The 13,167-nt window shown below is 30.3% G+C and overlaps 1 long non-coding RNA gene across 3 annotated transcripts in view; it reads left to right on the top strand.

The window, feature by feature from the left end:
• Window positions 1-13,167, top strand: part of LOC143083219 (uncharacterized) — a 42,562-nt gene that overhangs the window by 16,028 nt on the left and 13,367 nt on the right. For 2 of the 3 annotated variants that reach the window (XR_012980587.1, XR_012980588.1), the window contains 5 exons: window positions 185-265; window positions 4,065-4,121; window positions 8,068-8,187; window positions 11,685-11,804; window positions 12,081-12,185. This is a non-coding gene — a long non-coding RNA (uncharacterized LOC143083219). The remainder of the gene's footprint in view (window positions 1-184; window positions 266-4,064; window positions 4,122-8,067; window positions 8,188-11,684; window positions 11,805-12,080; window positions 12,186-13,167) is intronic. The other variant, XR_012980589.1, reaches the window with a different exon arrangement.

Raw genomic sequence — 13,167 nt, 5'->3', positions numbered from 1 at the left:
GTATACTGAGAAAATTATTTTAAACGTAACTTAATTACTGTTGCCTTTATTCAATTGTAGGGTTAAATGTTTGAATGTATTCGTTAAACTGTTAAACTGCTATTTTTTATAGGCTTTTATAAATACATATTCTATTAATAGCTACTCTTTGTTCGTGTTTTATAAATTGAAGATTTTTTTCCAGTGGAAGTTTTGGTAGCTGTCATCAGTGCTATAACAGTTGTGGCTATCATACTGTACGTAGGAATACGGTCGCACAGAAAAGGTAAGATACAGTCATTATTTAACATAATTTTGTCTAATATTGTATTTTTTTTGTGATTACAAATATTCATGTCAGTTGTTTATTTTATGAGAAGGAAATGCAATTATGAAAGCATGGATTGAAATCGAAATGTTTGAAATAATTCTTGTTCATTTTGATTGCTTTTCGGTTTTCATGATGAAAGCAAACAGGATCAATTAACATATACAAACTTGTTTTGTGTCGATATTCACATAACTCCACATAAAATAGGGGATTTTATAAATTGCAATGAATATGTTTCGTCAATTAAATTCAAACCGATCAATTCGGTTTTATTTAAAATTGAAGGTTGATGATAGTAGCTTAACAATTACATTTTAATATTAATCAAAGGAAATATTTACTTATATTTGAAATGGTGTCAAGTTGAATGTTTAAAAACAATATCGAAGGGCATAAGGGTGAGAGTCAATATGATTGATTTATGATATCATGTTTGAAGATGAAGAATGGTTTAAAAAGTAAATCGGGTAAAATACTTTAGATATTAATGTTTTTTTGCTTTGATTTTGAAGAAAATGTTCAATTAACCTAAGTTTCAACTTTGTGTCTTTACTTTTTTTTAATTTTAAAGAACGTAGTCCTAGCATGTGTAACACTGTATCGAATCCAAAAAAACTTGAAGAAGGGGAGTAGAACAGAAAACATATATTTCAGTGGCAATTGCTCTTGAGGACTATATAGGAGTTTTATTCACTCATTCATAAAACAAAAATCAATATCTTAAATTCTTTAAATTTAAAAATATAAATGCACCCCTAAATCTTATAAAATCATCCTATGTTGTTAATATCATTTAAAGCTACAAAATGCATGATAATTGATTAATTAAATGATGTACATATACTGCCACTTACTAATAGTAATCGGTTCATTTTCTATACAGGTATAGGTATCTGTTATTTGTATTTATCATATACTTCATGCCTAATACAGTGCTTTTTTGCATTTGTGTAACGACTGGAAGAAAACAAGTCGTATTTGCACACCCGGTCTGGTAACCCTGTATCAGTCCAATGACGTCACTACCCCGGCCCGGGCAGAAAATCCATATCAGCTTCCGGTGTTAATTTTCTTTATTTGGGAAGTATATGATAAAGAGATTAATATATTGCCTTTTCCATATCGGCCCGGGTATCATCCCTCGACCCATAGCAGCACCTCGACTACGTCTCGGGCTGATATGGGGTTCTCGGGATGATACCCGGGCCGATATGGAAAAGACCATGTATTAATCTCTATACATCAGTCTGATTATTGTTCAACTAGCATTAAAGGTTACTCTGATTTAGACTTGTCTACTTGGGGGGATTTAGAGTTCTTCAAATGCTTTTTTATTCAACCTTGTTAATGCTTTGTTAGTCAGTAAAAGTTCATTAGCCATGTTATAATTTACATTAAAAGTCCTCTTTACAAAAAAAAAATGTTGAAATCTCATCGCTCTTCCGGCGCGGAGATATTAACTTCCCGTTTTGTTCTGAGATCTTACTTATATATTATGGTGAATACTCATTTAGAATATCGAGAGTTTAATGTAGAATTTTTATTAATTTATATTTGAATAATAACTGGTGTTCTTAAAAGGATAAAAGAAATATAAGGAGCTCATTTGAAAAAAATAGTGAATTGTTTTTATAAGTCTTAAATGTCCTTTATAATCTTAATCTTTGTATCAGATACATAAAATAGATAACAAAATAAATAACGCAAGTACAATTTGGGTAGTTTTACAATATGAATGCATTGTACATGTCATATTATTATTATTATTATGTTTACATAGGGTCGATACTTCAGTTAGGCATAGCGCATTTTGTTTCGTATGTCATCTTTATAAACAATGGTCACACTTTGTATTTGCACAGACTGTAATATAGAGGACTTTTTAATGCTACCTCATTTTTTTATTTTTAAATAGAAATCATTTAAAACGTGGAAAGAAAAATAACATTGATACAATCACTTCAGATATTGGTAAAATAATGTAAAACGTAAAAACATTAATATTTGTTACTTAAATATGTCAGTGACTGAATAAGTAACAAACATCGTGAGTATTGAAAAAAATAACACCTGCTTCTTCCCCTTTTCTAGTTGACAAAGATAATTTATATCATTAGACATATAATGGACAATTCATCAATCGAATAAAAATTGTTTGCAACCTTATACACTAAAGGAAACTGTTCATGGCTTGTGTATATACCTCTTCTGATGAACTATAAGTCCTCAAGAATACTTTCAACTCCGTAGTTAAAACTTCGGTATTAAAATTAATTATAATATGCTTAAGTTGACCATTTATAAGATTATTTTTTAAATCGATTTTTAGATTATCTAACTTCTTCTGGCTTTTTAGCTTTCATATATTCCATTATCTGTTATATCCTTTATTATGTTGATGATAATTATAACTTATGACCCATATTCACGGATCTGGTTTGATATCTTGCTGTTGTTGATTAAGAGAATGACAAAGGTTTGAATGTTAAGATTGAGAATGATAACGACGAATATTTCAAGATGCAACAAAAAGACCAAAGAGCAGAAAACAACTCAAGGCTATCAATGGGTCTTCAGCCGATTAAGATAATCCCGCACCTGAAGACGAGCTTAAGCTGGAGCCTAATAATTAAAAAATGTGTACTAGATCAGCGGAAATGTACGTCACATTAAATTTCAAAACCTATCTAACCTAAAATCAGAAAAAAGTATCTATTACATAAACTCAGAAAATTATATATCAGAAAAATATACATCTCTAATCAAGGCGACATTTTCCTGACATGGGACAAATGCGAAAATGCGATGGGTTAAACATGTTTTGTCAGATATCACTTGTCCCCAATATATGTAGCCAATGTAGAATAAACAAACATACAACAATAAGTATAGTAGAACTTCTCGCTTTAAAGGACGTTCGATTCCGATGTCAGAAAAGATAACCAAAGAAACTAAGCAAAATGAAAGTTATACATAAATTAAACAAAAGATAACTAACAGTTACTAACATACCAGCTCCAGACCTAAATTAAACTGATTGTTTATTTCATCTTTTTTCTGTGCTGTGTATGAATTAAGACATAAACAGATTTATCTTAAGGAAAATTATTCAGTCTTACTACAATATGTGACCGGGTTGAGAAATTGTCGAACTGCTTGGCAATAAATCATCGATACAGTATATTTGGACAACATGACAGACAAAAGGGGATTAATATATTATTTCTACTTCAGGAGGTAAAATCTTGTTCAATGTTCAAATGAAAAAGAAATGTTACGGTACAGTATTTCTGGAATTACCATTTTTAAATATCATCCCATCGGTTATGAAATAACAACATAATTATTGATGGGTTGATAGTTGTTTGCTTATCCTTCAGATGTAAATGTTTCCACGTTTAAAGTCGAACCTTTTGAAGCCGAAACAAAAACGTTCTGTATTTTGTTAACAAATATTTCCTTACAATAAATGATGCAATTGTTTACAATATCTGTCCATATCGAAATATATTTCATTAATACATTGGGAGAGGTCATATATTCGTTCCTTTATCATATGAAAATCACAGCCGGAAAAAAGATAACGAATGTGAAACATAGATAGACTCATATTTTAAATGCATCATCTGTAGGTTCTAAAAGTAAAGTAAAGTATTAATTATGTTGCTTTGCGTTGCGCTTCTATTTATTTAATTATTGCATAGTTTGTGGTGATATTAAGAACTACTAGTATCTAAATCTATATTTCTAAAAGGAAGAAATCTAGTAAAGAAAAAGAACATTCATACAGAAGAAGCCTTTCCATTAATGGGTAAAGTAATGTTAAAAGGGTAATACACAAAGGTGATGTTACATAATCGTGTTGACAAATGTTTCGGCTAAACAAATAGCCTTCGTCAGTGTCAATAATTTTAACCTCATTTTCACGAAGGCTTTTTGTTAAGCCAAAATATTTGAACACGATTGTATAGCATCATCTCCGTATATTACCAACTTATATTAGTACCCTTGTGCAAATCTTTAACTAATATATGTATATATTAATTGAAAACAACGTTCAAACAAATTTCGTTGTAGAGGGGTCTAAATACAGTCCAGACAACATTTTTCAAAGAACAAAAAATTGAAAAAGTACATTTTTACAAAATGCATATGACTAACAGGTCGAACAAATGATTTTCTTAAACCCTGCTGACTGACATGGGTAACAAAAGTAGCGTCTTGTGTGTTTAATTTGTTTGTACTTTAAGATAAACATATTCTCCTTATTTATACTCATTTCTTAAATATATATGTGTGTGACATTACCAATACAACATTGATCTAGTGATTTTATATAGCATACAATTATTACCTAAATGATTCTATCTCAAAATGTCTGTTTTATAAAAAAAAATGCATATGCAACTTATTCATTCGATCAATATTAATGTATCACCTGTATTGTATCTGTTGTTGCCTCGATTATGTGTACATGTATCAATATCATATTTTTTCTCAAGTTCCGAGAAGCGAAACAAATGATTATACAAATGAATAAACATGATAAGTTAATTTCTGGGAGTATTCATATTCAAATTTTCCTATTTCACGAAGATACATGTACACACCAATTCTTGATGAATAAATTTAAGACCTGGTGACAGTTTTTGTGTTAAATAAATAATTCTACTCACTTGAAATGTCAAATTTAATAATGATATTCATTGTGTAAGAGTTCCATGCTTTATTCCTTATTGTATGGTTGTGTGTATCAGATTGGTACGCAGTCAAAATCAACATGGCGGAAATATATTCTTGTCAGATTATATAATGTAATGAGATGTGGTATGCTTTATCCAACAGAGTACACACGATTTGAATTAAGCAACTAGATGAGACCATGCGGCCTTCAACGATTGGTCATAACATATAGTCAACTATAAAATGCCCTACAAATAAAGTTCACTATTAAAGACGTTTTAGTTATATTCAATGTAATATCATGTCGAAAATAAATTATTTCAATACCAACATGTCGCATCTCCTTACCTTGCATTCGGACTTGCATAGTATATCAATGATTACATAATAAAATCAAGTATATTTGTATTCAGAAAGAATAAAGTTATAATACATCTTGCTTATATAGAGTTCTAGTCGAAAGGGTCTTCCTTAACATCAGGATATATTTTTACAGACAATATGAATTTAAAAGAAAAGACAATAAATGATGCAGACACTACATTTGTGTGTATGTTATTATGTAGATGTCCTGTATGTTTTCTTTTACATATTTTGTGAAACTTTTTTCCCTGAACCTGTTCTATGTGCATAAACACATACGTATAAAAATGTAAAATGTATGTTTATAGCCTAGGTAAAAAGACGTTTATACAAAAAGGACATAGGCGTGTTCTTAAAATGTCATTTTTAAGATTATAAAAGAATAATAAAATGCTAGAACGATTCAAGAAAAAACATTAAAATTACCATTTCATAACACATAACATTTATAGAGAGTGACCCAATCAATTGTTGTTGATACAACACGTTTTTGTACCATTTTCGTCAATGATTGTATTGTTTAGCCATTCTTCTTTTACAAAGATTAAAGACCATATATCTCAATCAAACCGCGAAGAACTAATCATGCCTCATTGGAAAAATTTACAATGTAAACCTTTTGGTAAAGAATCACCCACTAGAAGAGGTACGGTAACTGAATTGAAACTAAATATCAAAGATGTAATTGCATTTTTGCATTATAAGTTAATTGCTATTTTTAGGGATATATTTGAGTTATCTAGCGTTGTTACAAAAGGTAAATAGAATGAAATTCAAAACGGTGTGGCTGTGGCCATTGATTGACACATTAAATTCATCCATTGACTGAGACAATTTACGTGAACGTTTGTCTGTAACGACCACTGTTCACGACGTACCTACGATAGACATTTAAACTGTGGGGTCACCAAAGGTTTCTTAACGCCTTTAATTATAAAATAATTCGAAAAATTAATCAGGAATAACCTTTATGTTTTGATTTATATAATTGATATTAGTCAAAACATCGTGTTATTTCTGATTAATTTTTCGAATTACTTTATTTAGGTGTTGAGAACCTTTGGTGACCCCATAGTTTAAGTGTCTTTAAAAAGTACATAGTGAGCAGTGGTCGTTACATACAAACGTTCACCTAAATTGTCCCAGTCAATGGATGAATTTAATGTGTCAATCAATGACCACAGCCACACTGTTTTGAATTTCATTCTATGTTCCACATCAATTACAAAGGAACAATAACCAAAGAGCATGTTACTTGTTCTTTCCTTTTAATTAACATATAATCTATACCGATTTTGACTTATTAGTAAAATAAAACACATCATATTTTCGAACACCTGCATTCAAAATTGATCTTTTGACGAGCTTGAAATTGGTCCCTATGATACCTAGTCCAGGTGCTACAGGATGGCGAAGGGGAAAAGGGAATCACTGGAAACCCTTTTGGAAAGCTCTTTCTGGTGTCTCGTCAGGAGCTTGTATATAGTGAATATATGAAAGATGCCATGGTCGTTGTTAATGTGGAAATCGGGTTTCCTGTGCACTACTTTATGTGCTTGTGGTGATGAGATGATTGTCAATAGAAACGTATATGCGGTCATATATTAGTAATTTTAAAGATGTTTATGTACTAGATTGACTTTATTTCTTTTTAATCAAAATATCTAAAACTCTACATTGAGCATTTGTTGAGGATAAAGCTTTAGTACTCATCTCTGAAAGTTATGCCGTATTGTGTTTTAACTGTTAACTGTTAAGTGTTAACTGTGTATTGAAAAATCAAAGTGAATTGATGGGTTGGGTATATTCATGCCATATATCATGCTTGTAGCATGATGTGCACAATTATTCTGAAAAATGTTTGTAGCCGCTTCACTTTATGTAAAATGTCTTTCCATTTTCAGCTTGTTTGTGTCGGTTCTTCCATTTTTTTTTATAAAGCTTTGCATCATAATTATAATCTTTCTTCTTCAATTCTCTCTGATGCATAGAAACATACAATGTTATGGAAATATGCCTGGTTTTTTTATTAGTTTTATTAGACTTTGAACTGGAATTCAGTATCTATGTGTTCTCTTTGTCCGGTGCTTCAGTGTCATATCCGTCATTTTCTACATTAGGAAAAACCTGTACCAAATCATGAATATGCCAGTTGTTTACCATTCATTAGATGTGTTCGAACTTTTAATTTTGTCATTTTGCGTTGGAGTTCGGTATTTTTGTTAATTTACCTTATGCAACTGCTTTTTCATTTTTCATTGTGGAAGGCCGTATTGTGACTTTTAATTGCTAACAATCACTTCATAATATTTTGGTAGTTATTTACCTCAATATTTGCAAATGGCTTTCAAACCCAATCTCCTAATTGTACCAAATTTTACCACTTTTGGCACTTAGAAGATCAATTCTAAGATTAATTCTACTTGATATAATATGATGAGTTAATGCCAAACGGAAAAGTTTCTTTGATAAATCGTTGTTAATTAAATTACTCCACACGTATGATTCCATTTTAGAAAAATAAAAAAAAAAACATTAACAAAAAAAACGTATTTATCTTACACTCGATTTCATCTCAGGGACCATTACATTATCAAAATTAGTGTTATAAACAAATGCAATATAGACAAATTACAATTTGGAGATATCTTAACTATATCAAACGACAATGAACTTCAAAACAGCTAAACAGATTGAATTTCATCTTGTAGATACAACTGTAATGACTGCACATATTAATATTGATGAAGAAATATGTGGAGAAGATTCAACTTTATTATTCAAAGATCATCCTCATTCTGACGTCAAGGGAGGGTCAATTTCCGGAAATGGTAATGCATTGAGTAATATTAATAAGTGTTTCTGAAATTGGGAGGCCTATTTGTAAGTATACATGGGGATCGATCTAGTCTATCATTTTGGTATACTTTATGTGCTTTTTCATGATACTAATCAGTAGCATTTGAAACGTAACAGTTGTAAGACATATTCAGATACGAAGATATAAGTTGGAAAACCAAACTTTATGAAGGGTGTTTAACTCCTATTCTAATAGACAACAAATACCATTGTTTCTAGTCCTTGGTATTGTCCGGGTACCCCGATTTCGTACTTCTGTTACTAGTGTACAATTTTAATATACCCTTGAGCATTTGAAGATGGATAAACACAAATTCAAAAAAATCAGAAAAGACAATGTTTATTATGAAGCCTTTTTAAAAGATAACTGTGATACAAAATTTAAAAAAGTAGTTTTGTTTGATAAACCTGATAAACATCTAATCATTTAAATTTCAATTGTTTAGATGCTTGAAACAAAGTATTAGAAGTTCAAATTTCAAAAAAAAAATGATGGTAACATGTTGTAACATGACAATTTGTTAATTTTATAATTCAAAAACTACGTAAAAATTAAATATTGATGCTATCGTTAGTTTTCATCGCTAGTTACAATCTTACATGTAGGCTAGGGGTGACATTTACTGCCACACGGTATCAAGGCTTTTTTGCATTTGCAAGTCTTGGTTGTGCACGATCCTTTCCATGTACACATTCAATAAGCATTTATGAAATTAGCTACATTCTATTATATATCAGTGGATTACCGTTCATATGGACATGTACAATTGATATACCATTGATTGTCATGTCATGATACAATTTCTGCTTTTTTTCTATGATATCTACCTCTAAACTTTTAACTATGTCCAATATAAATTGTACAGCTTTATTACAGTAACAATCGTACCTTTCTTGCACGGCAAACAGTCCTCTTTGCTAAAGAAACAAGACCTTTACTCTTCTGTTGTAACTATATTTATCAAGGGAGTAAAACAACCGATTCATAGTACTCAAATCCGGTTGCATTCGAAAAAGGATCGATAAGATATCCCCCCCTGAAAAAGACAGGTGGGGAAAATTACTCCTTCATTTCATTGCAGTACAAATATTCTGGATCATTAACACATAATTTAGGTGTTTCAAAGCAATATTACTTTTCCAAATGTATATCCAAATATCCAAATTAAATTTAGTCTAAAATAAACAGTTAGGAAAACATATATTTTGTAAAGAACCACACTGAATCTACCAGAAAATATACTGAAGATGATATTATCAAAACGCTAGACTTTTTGATCGACAATATATTTGTTTAGTTTGGAGGATTTATATTTCAACAGACAGTTGTTATTTAAATGGGTACCATTATAGGTCAAGGTACGACCTTCAACCCGGAGCCTTGGCTCACATCGAACAACAACCTATAAAGGGCCCCAAAATTACATATGTAAAAACATTCAAACAAGAAAACCAACGGTCTTATCTATATATAAAAAACGAGAAACGAGAAACATGTGTAAACGATATAAACAAACGACAACTGTACATGAGATTCCTGACTTTGGACAGGTGCACACATTTGCAGCGGGATGAAACGTTTTAATGGTATAAAACCTTCTCCCTTTTACTGAGACAATAGTATAACTGAATAACCCATATCTCAGCCAATACTTACATTTCATATATCCCAGTAAACTTGAAATTAAGGATACTACTGATACTAGAAGGACTGCTTCCTACCTTGATTTTGTTCTCAATGTGACACAGATGGACGACTTTACACTTAAATCTATGACAAACGGGACGATTTAAACTTCCGGATTATCAATTTCCAATTTCTCATCAGTAACATACCCTCTGCCCCTTCGTATGGTCTTCACATATCTCAGCAGATACGTTATGATCGTGCATGTTCACAATATACGGACTTCAAATACAGAAGTGTGCTCCTTACGCAGAAACTGCTCCTACAAAGTGTTAGGAGGAACTCCGTAAATCTTATGGACACCATCACAAATTGGTTGTTCCATACGATGTGTCTCTGTCTAAACTAACAAATGACTTTTTTATCACGTCTTATATTGTTGTTTACCATTAACGTAGTCTTGTCTTTTCAGTACCGAACGTGATCTATTCTCGAATTGGACTTCTTTGCTATCCAAAATTGGTGTATTAAGTTATTCTGTTGTATTTGTAATTCTAATCGGATATTGTTAAACATGTTAAATGTGTTGTTGTTTTTTAGTTGTGGTTCTTATATTTTTATATACTATTCGTATGTAAAAGTAAAGATAATTAATTATTCAGTTCATTTATACGATTTTAGTTTAGGGAATCTGAACGTATACGATTTATGTGTTTTATAGTTTTATTTATTAAATTCATACCTACATAGCTAGATAATACAATTAATTATCTGGTTGCTAACACAATTCTATATTATTTAAATTGTAATTGTTGTATTATACATTATAATTGTATGCCATAATTACTAACTTGATTTTGAACTATATCAAACTTTTCGAATATTATCGTGACGTCACTTTTACATTTGAGGTCATTTGTAGCAAAGCGTTATTTTCAGGTGTTTGTTTTTATTCTGTGTTGAGTCACCACTTCGGGGTTGTCATGAACATCAATTATATGGTAATTTTTTTGAATTTACTGTTTGCAAAAGTAAGAATTATTCTAAATACTAAAGATTTCTTATCCCAGGCATAAATAACCTAAACCATCTTTGACACCATTTTTTAGAATTTTGGGTCACCAATGATGATCAATTTTGTATTTGTTTAGTCTTCTTTACTTATTTGATCCGAGCGTCACTGGTGAGTCTTATGTAAACGAAACGAACGTAGAGTGTATTATATTCAAAGACTGGTACCTTTGATAACTATGAGCATGTCGAAATGTCCTATTGTAATGTTCATTTGTGTATTTCTTTGTCCAGAATGTTGTTGCATTTATTTGAACTGTAGTCCTGTCATGTAATATTGTCGTTTTATTGTTATATTTAGCATTGCCATAAAAGCGCGAGGTTTGGATAGCAGTAAAACCAGGTTCATTTTTACCTCAATATTTGTAAATGACTATCACACCCCATCTCCTAATTTGTATATTTACAATGTTTTACCCGATTTTACCACAAAAATGTGTGACAATTAGAAAATCTCAAGATCAATTCTAAGATTAATTCTACTTGATATTATACGATGAGTCAATGTCAAACGGAAAAGTTACTTTGATAAATCGTTGTTAATCAAATTACTTCAGACGTATGATTCCATTTTAGAAATTTGAAAAAAAAACATATGCTAAAAAAATGTATTTATCTTACACTCGATTTCATCTCAATGACCATTACATTATCAAAATTAGTGTTATAAACAAATGCAATATAGACGAATTACAATTTGGAGATATCTTAACTTTTATCAAACGATAATGAACTTCAAAACAGCTAAACAGATTTGAATGTATCTTGTAGATACAACTGTAATGACTGCACACATTAACATTGATGAAGAAATATGTGGAGAAGATTCAACTTTATTATTCAAAGATCATCCTCATTCTGACGTCAAGGGAGGGTCAATTTCCAGAAATGGTAATGCATTGAGTAATATTAATAAGTGTTTCTGAAATTGGGAGGCCTATTTGTAAGTATACATGGGGATCGATCTAGTCTATCATTTTGGTATACTTTATGTGTTCTGTGAAGCAATAGTGTGTATATCTATGAAAGTATATAATTCTAAACATAAATCAAAAGTTTAAGTACTCCTTGCAATTAACTTGCTACAATAAAGGCTCATTGATATCTTACTCTATCATTTTTGTCTATAGTTTTATCAATTAAAAACAAATAATTATCTATTAACAGAACATTGCGTAGAATCAAAAGAGGAGGGTTACATCCAAGCAAGAGGTATATTGCCATCGCAATCAAAACACCAAGGCATTCAGCATGATTCCAAAACGAACACGGGTACTGATTCTTCTTACATATTATGTACTTGATCTGTAACCATGTTCCTATTCTTAACTACATTACTCCTGTTATTTTATATAAAAACATATTTTTGATGACAAATGTTCAGAAGATATTTCTTTTCGAAATTTAATGATGTTTTGTATTCATTAAACACAAAACAGTCCAACAATAGAAACGAAATATATCTAATTTTTATATTTTAGGGAAATCACAGTTAAGCTAGAAATATAATTTTCTGTTTGATATAATCATATGGCTTAATAGGGACAATATTTCATTAATGCATACCTAGTGACAAGTCTTAAATATTTGATAAAACCCTAACAAATGTACACATTTGTGAGTTTAACATTAACATGTCGTCATAGTCGGACCTCAAATAAGTTTTGGTTACGGTTTTTAAAAACAAATTATATGAAATAAAAATGGAATTGAGGGTGCAGCACTTTTAACATATGACTATACAAAAGGTATCATCGTCAACTAAATGAAAACCTATTTTTTTTCATGAAATCCAAATTATCAACTTATATCACAAGTAGGACACGTTTGCATTTGATAAATGTTCATAAAAAAATATTTATTTTTCCTTGTAGTTCATCTAAGCATACATACCGATTTATTACCCTTGATAGATAAAACTGTCTTTTTATATAAAAAAAATTTAAAAGAAATACTAAATGATAATGAAGTCATGAACTATTTCTGTTATCCATCCAACTATTAGAAATATTTTAGAACAGGTATAAGTATAGCATGTTAAACCAATTCAAATTCATCTTCATATTTAAATGAACCGATTCATTTTTTTTTTTCTTATAGTATTCGATTTCAGGTTTATAAAAATAGCGTTCTGTTTGAATTCTAAATTAATTATTCGAGATTAAATTTTCTAACACGGCCACTTGTAGATTTATTTCTATTTACCCTTGAAAAAAAATGACCTATCATTTTTATTATATTTTTGTACATATAT

This window comes from Mytilus galloprovincialis, chromosome 7 (genome assembly GCF_965363235.1).
Source record: "Mytilus galloprovincialis chromosome 7, xbMytGall1.hap1.1, whole genome shotgun sequence".
Taxonomy (NCBI): domain Eukaryota; kingdom Metazoa; phylum Mollusca; class Bivalvia; order Mytilida; family Mytilidae; genus Mytilus; species Mytilus galloprovincialis.
This window is presented reverse-complemented; position numbering and strand designations above follow the sequence as displayed.